This window comes from Cervus elaphus, chromosome 22 (assembly GCF_910594005.1).
Source record: "Cervus elaphus chromosome 22, mCerEla1.1, whole genome shotgun sequence".
NCBI lineage: Eukaryota > Metazoa > Chordata > Mammalia > Artiodactyla > Cervidae > Cervus > Cervus elaphus.
In genome coordinates, this window is record NC_057836.1 from 42818489 (window position 1) to 42837558 (window position 19070).

Sequence of the window (19070 nt, forward strand, 5' to 3'; positions counted from 1 at the left end):
CCCCCAGCCAAGGAAAACAGCCAATGACAGGTAACAGAACCAAGAGATGGAGAAGGAGACAGAGTCCTGAGACAGCCAGCTAAGACTCTGGACCAACCCAGCCTCCAGATGCCTGCCCCCAGAGATCTCCACTCAGAATCCCCTCTGCTGTTTTTAAAATTAGCCTGAAATGGGTTCCTGACACTTTTAGCTGAAAGACTACTGATTAACATGACTCTGCTCTGGGACTCTGGCTTTAAGAAACAGATATATATACAAAGATCTATGTGAAGACTGTTCACCAAAATTCATTTTTACAGCCTATTTTCTTTCTGTATTTTACAAATTACATAGTATGGACACAATTTTATAAAACATAACTACACACACAGAGAAAAAATGACTGGGACAAAATATATCAAGAATGTCATTAAAGGGTAATTCCAATTGGTTACAAATCATTTTTGCCTTTCCCTGGATTATTTCCCTTAATTTCTTAATTTCCTATAATTAATATGATTTTAAATAAGCAATAAGTCATTTAAGGCATAAAGATATTAAAAGATTCAATATCTTTTAAGGGAGCCTTTGTTAGCAATAGTGTTTTTATTCTAAGATCCAAAAAATTAGTGAATTAGGAATGAGAAGTTTTACAATTTTTTCTCAATCCTTTTATAAAAAAGGTGAAGGGAGGAGAACATAAGAAGCTCGGAAACAGCTAAATATAAGTGGCATAATTAACAGGCTCATGTTAAATGGCTCAGATAACAGTCTCTTTTCTTAGTAAATATTTTCTGTAGTCATAAACAGTTGTTCCTCTTACGAGGCTCAGCCTAGAAAAGTTAAACTGACAGAGAAATGATGGCAGTTGACAATTCCATGAGCAAAACCTAGGACTTTGAGACCACATCAAAGGAAATCTGATGAAATAGTAGGAAGGGATCAGCCTGTTTTCCAGAGACATTACTCTGCAGTCTGCCAGACCTTGAAAATAAGACAGTAAAACCCAGTGGAGGTATCATCTGGAGAGGTGAGAGGCCAGATCCCAAAGGGCAACAGAGAAAGGCAAGAAACTTCAGAGCTAGTCACAGAGAAGACAGGTAGGTGGGGCAAAAAAGAGAGGAAAGTGAAACTTAAAGATCTGAGAAGGATGGGGAAAATGAGCCAAGCAGGTGGTGATGGGGGAAAGGAGAATGGATATATTTTGAGGAATATTTATATTTTAAGGATGCTGAATTTTCAAACTCAATGCATGACTGAAAAATGGGCTCCAACACAAGATTCTTAGGGCAGTGAGACTATTCTGTCTGATACATGGTAGATACATGTCATTATACATTTGTCAAAATTCATAGAATGCACAAAACAATGAACCCTAATGTAAAGCACAGACTTCGGATGATAATGACCTACGTTTATAAGTTGTAACAAACTGTTTACAGTGGAGGAGGCTGGAGGGGCAGGAGGTATACAGGAACTCTGTGTACTCAATTTCGCTGTGAACCTAAAATTGCTCTGAAAAATACTCTCTTATTTAACAAAATTTTAGGTTCCAAAGAACAAAACTAACTTAACCCACTCTTCCTAAAATTTTTACTCTTATAAATGGGAGATGTGAAGGACAGAAACAGCTGGCTTAGACTGGCCACCACTGTAGCCACAGAAACAACCAGAGACTTCAGAGAAACAGCGTAAGACACGATGCAGGAAACCTGGGCTGCCCCGGGCTCTAACTGGCTCTTCACTCACTACTAGACTCTCTGCAAGGAAAACCAACTCCATCTTTAAATGCCCAAAGAAGAACAAAACCTACATGCCTGGAATGTGATACAAGCCTCACAGTCCAAATCCAACCCATCATGGCAACAGATTCAGATCTCATATTTCATGTCTGTGTGTGCTTTTCCAGTAACGGTAATGCGCTGGGCACACAGACTGAAACACTCCAGATGAAACCTCTTTGCAAGCTCATCACCATATTTAATATAAAGGCATCCATACTGTGCAACGAATTTTTATTGGTTAAAAAAATAAATAAAAAGTTGGGTTTTTTTTTTTCCCCCAGTTCCTTGATAGAGATCCAAAAACCAGGAAGGAGCTGTGTACCTGTTAGCTGATGGCCTGTCCGGTTCCTATGAGCACAGCAGACCTCCTAAATGTCCAGGCTGAAGCCCCCACCTCACCCTCATAGTGTAACACCAAATGGAAAGTATGTGTCAGTCATGTCTGACACTTTTGTGACACCATGGACTGTAGCCCACCAGGTTCCTAGGTCCATGGAATGCTCCAGGTGAGAATACTGGAGTGAGTTGCCATTTCCTTCTCCAGGGGATCTTCCCAACCCAGGGATCAAACCCAGGTCTCCCGTATGGCAGGCAGATTCTTCACCATCTGAGCCACCAAAAAGAAATGTTTTAAATATTTGCCCCTATATCAATGATTTCAAAGTATAGCTACCTCAATGCTGTAAAAAGCATGAAAGTAAAGGCTGTGCTTTAATTTTCAAAACACTCTAAGTCCAGATTTTCAGGGGTCATAGAATAGAGTTTTAGGTTTAAAGGTCTAAATTCAGACTAAAATATTCTGATTTGCACAATTTAACAAAATCTTTAAAATTTCTCAGTTTGTATGCCCACTGACCCAGCAATTCTACTTATAGGAACTCTCCACAAATATGCTTATATATTCGCACAATTGTGACTATGAACGATACTTATGCTGTATCATCTGCACCAGTAAAAACGGTAAAGAACCTAAATGTCGGGGCGGGGCGGGGGGCGGGGGGGGGGGGCGGGGAGGGGGGAGGGGGGATCGGGATGGGGAATACATGTAACTCCATGGCTGATTCATGTCAATGTATAACAAAACCCACTGCAATGTTGCGAAGTAATTAGCCTCCAACTAATAAAAATAACTGAAAAAAAAAAGAACCTAAATGTCCACGGAGTGTTTAAATAGACAGATGTACCTCTCATATTTTTCACCAGTTCTTAAAATGAGGTGGACCTACCGTATCTCTTGCCATGGAAAGATGTCCATAATATACTGTTGGGGGGGGGGGGGGGGGGGGCGGTGGAGGAAGCAAACTTACAGAGCAGTTTTGAAGAGGTGTACATATAAAAATTGCTGGCATAGTACCCAATAAAATGATAGCGAGTTGAGGATTAAAAGAAACCTTATCTCTATCTCACAGATTTGTCTGCATTTTTTGCAATTTTTTTTTTTACAAACTTAGACAGTTTTGCAATTTCTTCTTTAATTAAAGTCATGCAAAAAGTCTAAATCAGTACATCAGCGTGGGAAAACTGCATCGATCCAATACACCTATTAACGAATACAGACCATTATTATAATCCGCCAAGCCCAAATAAATCCCTTAAGTAGCCACGAGGCAACGAGCAGAGAGAGCCTCGCCTTATCTCCCCTGGAGACAAAGTCTGCAGTAAGTAAGTACCACCAAACTTGCCCTAAGAGCCGCGATGCGTCAGACCCGCGCTGCCAAGTCGAAAGCGGGGGAAGCTCAGCCAGTGTCCGGCCCTCCAGGAGGCTGCGGGGCTGGCGCGGCGGGCGAGGCCCGGTCCGTCCACCTCGGTCCCCTCGTCCGTCGCCGCGCCCCTGTCCTCGCCTCGGTCCCCGAGACTCCCTACTCACCTCGGTTCCCTACTTCTGGCCCTCTGGGTCCCCGCGCACCGCGCGCCCTAACGCCAGCACCTCTGTCCCCGCCCACACCCCCGTCCCGCCCCGTCCCCGCCCCCGGCCTGCCGCAGGGCTTTCGTTTCTTGCGAACTGAAAGCGAAACTCAGCGGAGGAGGCGCAGTTGAGCGCCGAGTCGGAGCCTCCGCCGCTGGTTACGCGTTTAAATGTGCAGCGCCGTTTGCAGAACGAAGCCTAAGCTCGTTCCTAGAATAAGCTCTTGTTTGGAAATTTTAAGATCTCCGTAATCATTCGGAGGTGCTTTACAATCGTTTGACATTTCTTAATACACGTGGCAGCATTTTTTTTTTCTTTCTTGAAGCGATGATGTTATTTCTTTTTTTGTTTTTTGGTTTTTTTGTTTGTTTGTTTTTGTTGTTGTTTGTAATTTCTTAAATTGGGTATCTTAAAATTCGATGGCTTGTAGATTCGGTGACAAACGGTAGAGAGATACGGGTACGAAGCTCGCTGTCCTCTGGTGCCCGTGGGGCGGCGCGGGGGCGGGGACAGGGAACCCGTTGTGACACAGTGCTGGTGGGGAAAAGAAAGTGAACTGTTCCACCTTAGAACCTCTCGTACACTGGGTCCCTGAGAAATTCCAAGTTCCCTAAAGTGAAGTCGCTCAGTCGTGTCCGACTCTTTGGGATCCCATGAACTGTAGCCTACCAGGCTTCTCCACCCATGGGATTTTCCAGGCGAGAATACTGGATTGGGTTGCCATTTCCTTCTCCAGGAGATCTTCCTGACTCAGGGATTGAGCCCGGGTCTCCCACATTATAGGCAGACGCTTTACCGTCTGAGCCACCAGGAAAGTCGCTACTAAGCTCTAAACCTAATTAAGTCTATATGACAGGTTCCTAATAGAGGCCCCATTTTTATTTGTTTTATAGGCGAAAATACTAATTTTCAGAGAGGCTAAGTGGGTCTTCCCGGGTGGTCCAGTGGTTAAGATTTCCCCTTCCAAAGCACTGCAGATGGTGACTGCAACCATGAAATTAAAAGAGGCTTACTCCTTGGAAGGAAAGTTATGACCAACCTAGACAGCATATTAAAAAGCAGAGACATTACTTTGCCAACAAAGGTCCGTCTAGTCAAGGCTATAGTTTTTCCACTGGTCAGGTATGGATGTGAGAGTTGGACTATAAAGAAAGCTGAGCACTGAAGAATTGATGCCTTTGAACTGTGGTGTTGGAGAAGACTCTTGAGAGTCCCTTGGACTGTGAGGGGATCCAACCAGTCCATCCTAAAGGAGATCAGTCCTGGGTGTTTATTGGAAGGACTGATGAAGCTGAAACTCCAATACTTTGGCCACCTGATGGGAAGAGCTGACTCATTGGAAAAGACCCTGATGCTGGGAAAGATTGAGGGCAGGAGGAAAACGGGCTGACAGAGGATGAGATGGTTGGATGGCATCACCGACTCAATGGACATGGGTTTGGGTGGACTCCAGGAGTTGGTGATGGACAGGGAGGCCTGGCATGCTGCGGTTCATGGGGTTGCAAAGAGTCAGACACGACTGAGCGACTGGACTGAACTGAACTGAACTTCCAATGCAGAGGGTCTAGTTTGGTTCCTGGTCTCCCTGGTTAGGGAGCTAAGATCCCACATGCCTCACGGCCAAAACACCAAAATACGAAACATAAACAATAAAACATTAAAAATGGCCCACATCCAAAAAAAAAAAAAAAAATCTTTAAAAAAAGAGGCTAAGTGACTTGCCTAAAGTCACAAGATTACAAGGGCTGTGGCCAGGATTCCAGAGGGGTCTTAACCTTAATTCCCACTGCCACACCTTCATATGAAATGCCAGGTCGCTGAAACTAGAGGATCACCAGATGGGCATGCAGAGAAGTTAAGGTTCAAGGACAAATTGACAACTTGCAGTTCAGTTCAGTTCAGTCACTCAGTCGTATCTGACTCTGCCAACCCATGGACTGCCTGTCCACCACCACCTCCCGGAGTTTCCTCAAACTCAGGTCCATTGACTTGGTGATGCCATCCAACCACCTCATCCTCTGTCATCCCATTCTCCTCCCACCTTCAATCTTTCCCAGCATCAGGGTCTTTTCCAATGAGTCAGCTCTTCACATCAGGTGGCCAAACTGTTGCAGTTTCAATTTCAGCATCAGACCTTCCAATGAACATTCAAGACTGATTTCCTTTAGGATGGACTGGTTGGATCTCCTTGCTGTCCAAGTGACTCTCAGAGTCTTCTCCAACACCACAGTTCAAAAGCATCAATTCTTCAGCACTCAGCTTTCTTTATAGTCCAACTCTCACACCCATACACAACTACTGGAAAAACCATAGCCTTGACTAGACGGACCTTTGTTGGCAAAGTAATGTCTCTGCTTTTTAATAAGCTGTCTAGATTGCTCATAACTTTTCTTCCAAGGAGCAAGCATCTTTAAATTTCATGACTGCAGTCACCATCTTTAGTGATTTTGGAGCCCAAAGAAATAAAGTCTGTCACTGTTTCTACTTTTTCCCCATCTATTTGCTATGAAGTGATGGAACTGGGTGCCATGATTTTAGTTTTCTGAATGTTGAGCTTTAAGCCAGCTTTTTCACTCTCCTCTTTCACTTTTTTTTTTTTTTTTCTCTTTCACTTTTATCACAAGACTCTTTAGTTCTTCTTTGCTTTCTGCCATAAGGGTGGTGTCATCTGCATATCTGAGGTTATTGATATTTCTCCCAGCAATCTTGATTCCAGCTTGTGCTTCTTCCAGCCCAGTGTTTCTCATGATGTACTCTGAATATAAGTTAAATAAGCAGGGTGACAACATACAGCCTTGGTGTATTCCTTTCCCACTTCAGAGCCAGTCTGTTGTTCCATGTCCAGTTTGAACTGTTGCCTCTTGGCCTGCATACAGATTTCTCAGGAGGCAGGTCAGGTGGTGTGATATTCCCATCTGTTGAAGAATTTTCCACAGTTTGTTGTGATCCACACAGTCAAAGGCTTTGGCATAGTCAATAAAGCAGAAGTAGATATTTTTCTGGAACTCTCTTGCTTTTTTTGATGATCCAACAGATGTTGGCAATTTGATCTGTGGTCCCTCTGCCTTTTCTAAATCCAGTTTGAACATCTGGAAGTTCATGGTTCACGTACTGTTGAAGCCTGGCTTGGAGAATTTTGAGCATTACTTTGCTAACATGTGAGATGAGTGCAATTGTGCAGTAGTTTGAGCATTCTTTGGTATCTCATTTCTTTGGGATTGGAATGAAAACTGACCTTTTCCAGTCCTGGGGCCACTGCTGAGTTTTCCAGATGTGCTGGCATATTGAGTACAGCACTTTCACAGCATCAGCTTTTAGGATTTGAAATAGCTCAACTGCAATTCCATCACCTCCACTAGCTTTGTTCATAGTGATGCTTCCTAAGGCCCACTTGACTTCACATTCCAGGATGTCTGGCTCTAGGTGAATGATCACACCATCATGATTATCGGGGTTGTGAAGATCTTTTTTGTACAGTTCTTCTGTGTATTCTTGCCACCTCTTCATAATATCTTCTCCTTCTGTTAGGTCCATACCATTTCTGTCCTTTATTGAGCCCATCTTTGCATGAAATGTTCCCTTGGTATATCTAATTTTCTTGAAGAGATCTCTAGTCTTTCCCATTCTATTGTTCTCCTGTATCTCTTTGCACTGATCACTGAGGAAGGCTTTCTTATCTCTCCTTGCTATTCTTTGGACTCTGCATTCAAATGGGTATATCTTTCCTTTTCTCCTTTGCTTTTAGCTTCTCTTCTTTTCACAGCTATTTGTAAGGCCTCCTCAGACAACCATTTAGCTTTTTTGCATTTCTTTTTCTTGGGGATGGTCTTGATCCCTGTCTCCTGAACAATGTCACAGACCTCCATCCATAGTTCATCAAGCACTCTATCAGATCTAGTCCCTTAAATCTATTTCTCACTTCCATTGTATAATCATAAGGGATTTTATTTAGGTCATACCTGAATGACCTACTGGTTTCCCCTACTTTCTTCAATTTAAGTCTGAATTTGGCAATAAGAAGTTCATGATCTGAGCCACAGTCAGCTCCTGGTCTTGTTTTTGCTGACTGTATAGAGCTTCTCCATCTTTGGCTGCAAAGAATATAATCATTCTATTTTGGTGTTGGTGATCTGGTGATGTCCATGTGTGGAGTCTTCTCTTGTATTGTTGGAAGAGGGTGTTTGCTATGACCAGTGCGTTATTTTCAACATATTCAATATTCAAACTTCACCAGTTATCCCAGTATTGTCCTTTTTATCAACTCTTTTCCAATACAGAATCTAAGTCATAATCTCCTTCATTTAGGTTTTTTATTATTAAACTTTTTATTTTGAGACAATTGTAAGAAATCATGCAGAGAGATTCAAGTTTTCCCATCTAGTAGGACTGTGGCACATATTGAAGGGGAAATTTAAAATTTTTACATAACCTCCTTCTCCTCTGCCTCTGTAGCTGTTTGCCCCTTGCAAAGGCTAGATCACGTAGGTCACGTAGTCTCAGAAAGTGGGGTCTTGCAGTACTAGGAACTGGAGTTTATCTCACTCACCCTTGTCCTGCTCTTTGCAATCACCCAGCACCTGCAAATCTGCTTAATCATGCCTGTCCAGGCCAGGCATTCACCTTCCCACCTTGACTGCTGTTCCCATGCATGCGAAACTCCTTAGTTTAAACCAGCCTATTAACAATTAGTGTTGCCCACTATAGTCTATAAAAATTCTGTAATCCCTTTGTCCGGGGCTCAGAGCTTGGAGTGTTAACTCCTGTGGGCCTGCCAGTGTAATAAACCTGAGTTCTCCAGCTCTCTGAGTGTGGTGCTTGGTTTCTCAAGTACTGGTTTCTGCAACAATATCATGACCAGGACGTTGACATCGATGCAGCCAATGTTCATGCAGAACATGTCCACGGACTCAAGCATCCCATAGGTCACCCTTCATAGACACACTTACTTCCTCCCCCCACCCCCCCACCTCAACCTCTGCCAAATACTAATGTGTTCGTCATTTGTATAACTTAGTCATTCCAAAAATATTATGTAGGGTAATTCCCTACCAGTCCAGTGCTTAGGACTCTGTGCTTCCAATGCAGGGCACATGGGTTCAATCCCTGGTGGGGGAAAACTGAGATCCTGTGAACCTCAGGTGTGGCCAAAAAACCCAGAATGCTATCCAAATGAAATCACACAGCATGTAATCTTTGGAGGTTGGCCTTTTTCACTCCGCTTAACGCTCTAGAAAATCATCCAGGTTGTTGAATGTATCAGTAGTTTGTGTCTTTTTATTTTAGTGGACCACAGTTGGTTTATCCATTCATCTGTTGTAGAATATCTGGGTTATTTTCAGTTTCTATCTATTACAAATAAAGGTACTATTAACAATTTTTTGGGAGTTTTTTGTGTGGACCTAAGTTTTTCTTTTCCTGGCATAATGTCCAGAAGAGCAATTTCTAGTATAATGATACATGCTTAATTTTTTAAAAAATTGTCAAAATCTTTTACAGACTATACCATTTTACATCTCCACCAGCAGTATGTAAGTGATCCAGTTTTCATGCATCTCTGCCAACACTTAGTGTTGTCACTATTTTTCATTTCAGCCATTCTGATAGGTTTATAGTAATATCAATCACTGGTTTTTCATCTAGTTTTAATGTCTCTAGATTCCTTTCCTCTGGAGTTGACTTTTTATTGTCCTATATGATATTGGCCTTTAAAAAAAAAGTATAGGCTTCTTGTTTCCCAAAATGTTCTTTAATCTGGGTTTATCAGCTTGCTTCCTACTGATAGGATTTGGGTTCCGTGTGATTGACAGCCATGCTGTGTACATGATGTATCCTCTGTGTCCTTAGTCAGAGGCCATCCAATGACCATTGTTCTTGCTCTTGGTGAGGATAACATCCATCCCAGGTTAAGAGGATGCCCACCAGATTTCTCCACTGTAAAGGTAATCCCCCTTTAATTAATGAGTAATCTGAGGAGAGATGCTTTGAGAACATGTAAATATTCTTTAACCCATGAGAACTATAAAAACTGCACACAAACACTCCATCCAAACCCCTAAACAAAGAAGCTTGATTAAAAAAAAAAATAGAGTGGAGGTGAGGGCATGGGGGGTGGGGGGGTGGGAGGCAGAGCAGAGAGACGAGATCAAACCTTAACATAGCCTCTGGCAGCAAAGCCACATCCTTGGGACACCCAGCCCTCTTTTGAGTTCTTGCCTGAAAAAGCCTCAAGGCTGTCAAAATAATTTACTGTTTGTTCTAACTGATACCAGGTGGTACGCCCTAGTTTCTCAGAGTATTTATTCAAAAGGGTTTATAATTGAGAATCCTTTCTGTCCCTTGGAGATGTATCCATACCTCCTTCAACTCAGGAGTGTCTTCCTCAAGGACCTGAGAGGTCTCAAGGACCTCTGAGACATGGACCTCTATCCCCAGTCTCTGTGGGGACAGAACCCTCCCTGGGAGCCCTGCCAGCAGCAGACGCAGCTGATCACATTTACAGGCCACTGTCTGTGACTTTTCACTTGAGCCTCCTCCCCAACCCCACCCCCCGTTCTCTCCTTGAAACACCCAGTCACCTCTGTGCCAATTAGAATGGAGTTCAGCTCTTTCCCTTACTGTCAGTGGTTACCAAATAAAATCTGTTTTCACTGCTCAAACTAATAGCTGCCTTTATCTTTGAATCCCTAATGATTCTGCCGTGGTTCTTCTATGTTTGTTAGTTGGCATTCTGCTAAAAATGAGGGCTTTCCCTTCTCCTCCTTCTCTTTGCTTTTCTGTTTCTTCGGATGCAAAAATTCGTTTATATCCAATGTGTACTTTCTTTGTCAATTTTGGTGCTCAGTTGGCCAGTAGGAGCTCTGTCAAACTGACTCCTGTGTCTTTATGACATGTTTCCCATCATTTTTTGAGCACTTCTTTACCTTCTGGCCCAAGATATTCCAGGATCATCTTGTATTAATACTTTTCTGACAGCCCTGAAATCAGCCAGTTCTCCAGTGAGTCATAATTCCTTTTAGAGGGGGATGGTATTTAGAAACCAGGATACAAGCACTAGATGTTCTCAATGCTATGGCATGCCATTGGTTCTGAGTTCTTTCAATGGCAGAGCTAAGAAAACAAAATCGAGGACTTTCCTGGTGGTCAAGGGGTTAAGCCTTTGCCTTCCAGGGCAGGGGGTACAGGCTTGATCCCTGGTCAGGGAGCTAAGATCCCACATGCCTCTCGGACAAAAAAAACAAACCATAAAAACAGAAACAATATTTTAACAAATTCAACAAACACTTTAAAAATGGTCCATATGAAGAAAAATCTAAAAAAAAAAAAAAATCCAAAGGAGCAAACGTGAGTTCATATTGAAGACTCCAAATCTGAAATATGATCCACTGTTACAGAGTTGTTCTGTGCTCTATCCCATTTCATAGTTGTGTATTCCATCTTCTACTGAGAACTTTGGCTCCCACTAGCATCAATCTATTTATTTCTTTGCTTAATCTGAGAACACACAGTGGGAGTTTCAGAATAGCTACGCTGTTTACCAATGGCAAACTTATTAAATTCAAGTCATTTTTTTCTGTTCTTTATATCTTTACACAGAAGATATATAATCAAAATATTGTGTTCATTCCCATGGATTGAATTTTTTTCTTCTACGTGGTTGTGGTATTCATTTGATACACAGTTTAATGTATTTATTTCCATTGAAGTAGTTTCAGGATTCCATTGGCGTCCCAGGTGACTCTGCTATGCCTGAGAGTACAGGAAAATAGAACAAGATCACCATCAAAAATGACAAGGGCTCTTTGAGCAAAGGAAACTCTAAGCATATGGTCCAAGGGCTTAGAAGGACAAATCTGTATATGAGAAGAGGAAACAAGATGTATTCCAGAAATTCACTTGAATTCTGAGCATTCTATATGAAAGCAAAGACTGAAGATGACAGACTTGAAGGCAAGATCAAAGATGAGGACAAATAGAAGATTCTGGACAAGTATAATGAAATCTTCAACTGGTTCAATAAGAATCCAGCTGCAGAAAAGGAGGAATTTAAACACTGGCAGAAAGAACTGGAGAAACTCTGCCACCTCATCATTACCAAGTGGTGCCAGGTGCAAGAGGCATGCCAGGAGGAATGCCCAGGGCTTCCACGGTGAGGGAGCGCCTCCTCCGGGCCCACCTTTGAGGGTGAGAGGCCAAGCTGAGCATAAACCCGTTAGCATTGTTCCACAGTAAAAGAACACAGTTAAGGAGCCACATTTACAGCAAATTCAGTGACAGTCATTAAGGCTGAGTTACTATTCTGAATTACTGGCTTTCTTATTACTCAGGGAATATGTGCACAGGGGAAGGAAATAACCTTGCACACTGTTAACACTGTGTTGTAAAATGCTGTGTATTAAAATCTGTATTTAAAGTCAACGCACCAAAAAAAGAAAAGCTTATTAAAAAAGAAAAACTTGTTTGGTCATGTCAAAGGTTCAAAAGGAAAAGAAAAAAAATCGCTGTGTGAGCTCAACAGAAGACGACAGAAGAAAGAATTGGTGAATTTGAAGATTGAGCAATATAAATTATCTAATGCTAGCTGCAGAGAGAAAATAGACTGAAAAATACTAACAGAGTCTCAGTGGCTTGTGATTGTTTAGTCATTAAGTCATGTCCAACTCTTTGCAACCCTGTGGACTGCAGCGTGCCAGGCTTCCCTGTCCTTCACTATCTTCCAGAGTTTGCTCAAACTATTGAGTTGGTGTCTATTGAGTTGGTGATATCTAATTTTCTCATCCTCTGCCATCCCCTTCTCTTCCTGCCCTCAGTCTTTCCCAGCATCAGGGTCTTTCCAATGAGTTGGCTCTTCAAATCAGTTGCCCAAAGTATTGGAGCTTCAGCTTCAGCATCTGTCCTTTAATGAATATTCAGGACTGATCTCCTTTAGGATTGACTGGTTTGATCTCCTTGCAGCCCAAGGGACTCTCAAGAGTCTTCTTCAACACCACAGTTCCTTGGCACTCAGGCTTCCTTAGGTTCCAACTCTCACAATTTGCATATGACTAGTGGGAAAGCCATAGTTTTGCCTCTAGGGACCTTTGATGGCAAAGGTGGTACTATTAATATAATGAAAGATCTAACATTTGTGTCATTGAGCTCCAAAAAAGAAGAAAGTGTGAGAGTGAAAACTATTCAAAGATATGACAAGTTAAATATTTCCCAAATTTGTCAAAAGATATAAACCTGCAGATTCAAGTAACTGAGTGGACTCCCAAGATTAGGCCAAAGAAATCTACATCAATATACATTGTAATCAAACTTCTAAAGACAAAAGAAGAAAATAATCTTGAAAACAGCAAGACAGAAATAACACCATATCTAAGGGTTTTCCTTGGTGGTCCAGTGGCTAAGACTCCAGGTTCCCAATGCAGGGGGTCTGGGTTCCATCCCTCGTCAGAGAACTAGATCCCATATGCGGAAACTAAGAGTTCAAATGCTGAAACTGAAAGATTCCAAATGCTGCAACTAAGACTCAGAACACCCAAACAAAATAATAAATAAAAATAAATATTTTTAAAAGTAATATTAAACATAATTATGAGGGAGAGTAAAAAAGACTTAAAGGAATGTAAGTTTTCTACATTTCATTTAAACTGGTAAAATGTCAACACCAGCAGACTGTGATACCAGTTTAATGTAATACCTAGAGCAACTGCTACAGAATATACACAAGGAGATACACTCTAAATCACTACAGATAAATCAAAATGGAATTCTAAAAAGGGTACAAATGACCCATAGGAAGGCAAGAGAAAGAAAATAGAAAAACAAAGGACATTAAAAAGGGGGGGATAACAAAAATTAAATGGTAGCTATAAGCCCTAACATACTAATAATTACATTAAATGTTTATGATCTAAATACATAACTAATTTATGTAATTGGTAATTAAAAACAGATTGAGTGGCTTTTCAAAAAATAAATCAATAATATACTGCATTTAAGAAACTCACTTTAGGAAATTCCCTGGTGGTCCAGTGATTAGGAATCACCACTTTCACTTCAGGGCCCTGGGTTCAATCCCTGGTCAGGGAACTAACCCATGGCCATGCATCCCTGGCCAAGCTGCAAGCATGGCCAAAAAAACAAAGAAGAAACTGACTTCAAATATAATGATATCATGTATAATACTGCTTACATGTGGAATCTAGAAAAATAGTAGAGATGAACTTATTTGGAAAGCAGAAATAGAGTCACAGATGTAGGAAAAAAAAACTTATGGTTACCAAGGGGGGAAGTGGGGGCAGGGGTGGGATGAATTGGGAGATTGGAATCGACACATATATACACTACTGTGTGTAAAACAAATAACTAATGAGAACCTGCTGTAGAGCACAGAGAACTCTGCTCGGTGACCTGTGGTGTCCTAAGTCGGAAGGAGATCCAAAACAGAGGGGAGATATGCATACACAAAGCTGATTCACTTCGCTATACAGTAGAAACTGACACAGCAGTGCAAAGCAAATACACTCCAATAAAAATTAATTTTAAAAATACAATGATATAGATAGGTTGATAGTAAGACTACAAAATATATTCCATGCAAACAATAATCAAAAGTAAGCAGCAGGGGCTATATTAATATCAGATTTTAGAGCAAAGGAAATTATGAGGAACAGAAAGGAATATTATATAATGATAAAAGGATCATTGATTATGTTAAAGCCTTTAACTGTGTGGATCACAACAACCTGTGGAAAATTCTTAAAGAGATGGGAATACCAGACCACCTTACCTACCTCCTGAGAACCCCGTATGCAGGTCAAGAAGCAAGAGTTAGAACCGGACATGAAACAACAGACTGGCTCCAAATTGGGAAAGGAGTAGACCAAGGCTGTATATTATCACCCTGCTTATTTAACTTATATGCAGAGTACATCATGAGAAATACCAGGCTGGATGAAGCACAAGCTGGAATCAAGATTGCTGGGAGAAATATCAATACCCTCAGTTATGCAGATAGTACCACTCTAATGGCAGAAAGTGAAGAGGAACTATAAAGCCTCTTGATGAAGGTGAAAGAGGAGAGTGAAAAAGCTGGCTTAAAATGAAACATTCAAAAAATTAAGATCATGGCATCTGGTCCCATTATTTCATGGCAAATAGATGGGGGGAAAATGGAAACAGTAACAGACTATATTTTGGGGGGTTCCAAATCACTGCAGATGGTGACTGCAGCCATGAAATTAAAAGATGCTTGCTCCTTGGAAGAAAAGCTATGACAAACCTAGATAGCATATTAGAAAACAGAGACATCACTTTGCTAACAAAAGTCTCTATAGTCAAAGTTATGGTTTTTCCAGTAGTCTTGTGAGAGGGATGACTATAAGGAAGTCTGGGTGCTGAAGAATTGATGTTTCCAAATTGTGGTGCTGGAGAAGACTCTTGAGAGTCCCTTGCACAGCAAGGAAGTCAAACTAGTTAATCTTAAAGGAAATCAACCCTGAATGTTCATTGGAAGGATTGATGCTGAAGCTGAAGCGCCAATATATTGGCCACCTGATTCGAAGAGCTGACTCATTGGAAAAGACCCTGATGCTGGGAAAGAGTGAAGGCAGGAGGAGAAGAGAGAGACAGGATGAGATGGTTGGATGACATCATTGATTCAATGGGCATCAGTTTGTGCAAATTCCAGGAGACAGTGAAGGACAGGGAAGCCTGGCATGCTGTTGTTCATGGGCTCAAAGAGTTGGACATGACTGAGTGAACAATAACAACAAAAAGGAACACTCGATCAAGAAGACGGAGAAATACTAAATGTGTATGCACCCAAAAGTCCAGATGCCAAATTTCTAAAGCAAAAACGGATAGAATTAAAAGGAGAAATAGACAAATCCATGTTTATAGTTTGAGATTTCTCTCAGTAATTGATAAAACAGCTAAACAGGAAATCAGCAAGTACAACAGAAAAACTCTACAATGACACCAACCAATGGGATCTAATCAATATTCACAGAACATTTTATCCATCAACAGCAGAATACTTCTTCATATGCACAAGACAGACCACCTCAGGCCACTGGCACAACATACCAAGCTTGTTGGACATACTAGCAGTACTGGGATAGAAATTTATAGTACTAAACACCCACATTAGAAAAGAAGGGAACTCTCAGATCAGTAAGCAAACCTTGCACCACAAGAAACCATAAAAAAAGAGAGAGATGCCATATGACCCAGCAATCCCACTTCTGGGCATACACACTGAGGAAACCAAATCTGAAAGAGACACGTGCACCCCAATGTTCATCGCAGCACTGTTTATAATAGCCAGGACATGGAAGCAACCTATATGCCCATCAGCAGATGAATGGATAAGGAAGCTGTGGTACATATACACCATGGAATATTACTCAGCCGTTAAAAAGAATTCATTTGAACCAGTCCTAATGAGATGGATGAAACTGGAGCCCATTATACAGAGTGAAGTAAGCCAGAAAGATAAAGAACATTACAGCATACTAACACATATATATGGAATTTAGAAAGATGGTAACGATAACCCTATATGCAAAACAGAAAAAGAGACACAGAAATACAAAACAGACTTTTGAACTCTGTGGGAGAATGTGAGGGTGGGATATTTCAAAAGAACAGCATGTATACTATCTATGGTGAAACAGATCACCAGCCCAGGTGGGATGCATGAGACAAGTGCTCGGGCCTGGTGCACTGGGAAGACCCAGAGGAATCGTGTGGAGAGGGAGGTGGGAGGGGGGATTGGGATGGGGAATACGTGTAAATCTATGGCTGATTCATATCAATGTATGACAAAACCCACTGAAATGTTGTGAAGTAATTAGCCTCCAACTAATAAAAAAAAAAAAATAAAAATAAAAATAAAAAAAAGAGAGAGAGAAAAAGACTTCCCTAGTGGTCCAGTGGTTAAGACTCTGCCTGCCAGTGCAGGGGACATGGGGTTATATCCCTGGTCCAAGAAGAGTCCACATGCTGAGGGACAACCAAGCCTATGTGCCCTAGAGCCCATACTCCACAACATAAGAAGCCCCCAGAATGAAGAGCCCAGGTACTGCAACTAGAGAAACCTCATGCACAGCAGTGAAGCTGTGAACCCCAGCACAGCCATTAATTAAATAATTTAAAAAACCAAAGCAAGCAGAAGGAAGGAAATGATAAAGGGTGTAGATCAATGAGATTAGAAACAGATATCCAATGGGGGGGGAAAAATCAATGAAACAGAAAGTTTATTCTTTGAAAAGATCAATAAAATTGACAAACCTCAAGCAAGACTGAAGAGAAAAAGAAGACCAAATTGCCAATATCAGAAATTAAGGGATACAACTACAGGTCCAGCAGATATAAAAGCATAAGAAATATGAACAACTCAATATACATAAATTTGAAAATTTATTTGAGCAGGACCAATTCTTTGAACTGTATAAACTACCACATTTCATCAATATAAAGGAGATAATTTGAATAATCCTATAACTTATAAAGAAATTCAACTTATAATTTTTAAAACTTCTAAAAAAGAAATAACCAGGCTCAGTTGGTTTCACAGAATTACACTAAATGTTTTAAAAATTAACGTCAATTGAACAGGTATATTATCATATGTGAAACAGATTGCCAGTCCAGGTTCGATGCATGAGACAGGGTGCTCAGGGCTGGTGTGCTGGGATGACCCTGGGGATGGGATGCGGAGGGAGGTGGGAGGGGGGTTCAGGATGGGGAACACATGTACACCCATGGCTGATTCTTGTCAATGTATGGCAAAAACCACTACAATATTGTAAAATAATTAGCCCCCAATAAAAACAAATTAATTAATTAAAAAAAATCAATTGTACACTTTCAGAAAATAGAAGAGGAGGAAACTATTCCCCACTCATTTTATGAGATCAGTATTACTCTGATACCAAAATCAAAGACAGCACAAAAAAGAGAAAACTGCAAACCAATATCCCTCATGAATAGAGAGGGGGAAATATGTCACAAAATATTAGCAAATAGAATTCAGCAATATATAAGAATTCTACATCTTGACCAAGCAGGATTTTTTTCCAAGGATGCAAAGCTGGTTTAATATTCAAAAATCAAGCTAAGCCACCATATTAGCAGGCCAAAGAAAATCTTGTGATCATACCAACTGATGCAGAAGAAGCATTTAACAAAACTCAATTCCTACTCATGATTTAAAACTCTTAGAAAGTAGGAACAGAGGAGAACTTACATGCTATATGATTCCATTTATATAACGTTTTCAATGTTACAAAATTATAGAGATGTATACATACTCAACAGATTAGGGGTTGCCAGTAGTTAAGGGTTCTTAGGGGAGGGGCGAGAGATCTTTGTGGCAATACAACCGTTTTTGGTCTTGGTGGTGTATCATTACACAAACCCACATGTTATGCAATGGCATAGACATTCACACTCGTGGTACCAGAGTCACTTTCCTACTTGTGATGTTATGTAACCTATGGTCACTAGAGGAAACTGGGCTAGGAGTACACTGAACCTCTCTGTGGGCTTGCCTAGTGGCTCAGCTGGTAAAGGATCTGCCTGCAATGCGGGAGACCTGGGTTCAATCCCTGGGTTGGGAAGATCTCCTAGAGAAGGGAAAGGCTACCCACTCCAGTATTCTCATCTGGAGAATTCCATGGACTGTATAGTCCATGGAGTTGCAAAGAGTCGGACACAACTGAGCAATGTTCACAACCTCTGTACTAACTTTGCAACTCCCCAGAATCTACAACAATTTCACAATAAATCATTTGGTTTGCTTTTAAGTCATGGGCCTTTTCATTCAGTTCAGTTCAGTTTGGTCACTCAGCCGTGTCCAGCTCTTTGCAACCCTGTGGACTGCAACGTGTCAGGCTTCCCTGTCCATCACCAACTCCCAGAACTTGCTCAAACTCAGGTCCATTGAGTCGGTAATGCAATCCAACCATCTCATCCTCTGTCATCTCCTCCTGCCTTCAATCTTTTCCAGCATCAGGATCTTTTCAAATGAGTCAGCTCTTCACATCAGGTGGCCAAAGTATTGGAGTTTCAGCTTCAGCATCAGTCCTTCCAACGAATATTCAGGACTGATTTCATTTAGGATTGACTGCTTTGATCTCCTTGCAGCCCAAGGGGTTCTCAAGAGTCTTCTCCAACACCACAGGTCAAAAGCATCAATTCTTTGGCGCTCAGCTTTCTTTATAGTCCAACTGTCACATCCATACATGACTACTGGAAAAACCATAGCTTTAACTAGATAGACCTTTGTTGGCAAAGTAATATCTCTGCTTTTTAATATGTTGTCTAGGTTGGTCATAGCTTTTCTCCCAAGGAGCAAAGGTCTTTTAATTTCATGACTGCAGTCACCATCTGCAGTGATTTTAGAGCCCAAG

The 19070-nt window shown here is 41.3% G+C and overlaps 1 protein-coding gene across 2 annotated transcripts in view; it reads right to left on the reverse strand.

Annotated features, from left to right (window-relative positions):
• The window catches only part of LOC122680584 (ubl carboxyl-terminal hydrolase 18-like), a 31028-nt gene extending 27303 nt beyond the window's left edge, over positions 1 to 3725 (reverse strand). Inside the window, exon 1 of one of the 2 annotated variants that reach the window (XM_043882121.1) lies at positions 3631 to 3725. The gene's annotated coding sequence lies outside the window, so the exon portion shown is untranslated. The other variant, XM_043882122.1, reaches the window with a different exon arrangement.
• Positions 3726 to 19070: the final 15345 nt, after the last annotated feature.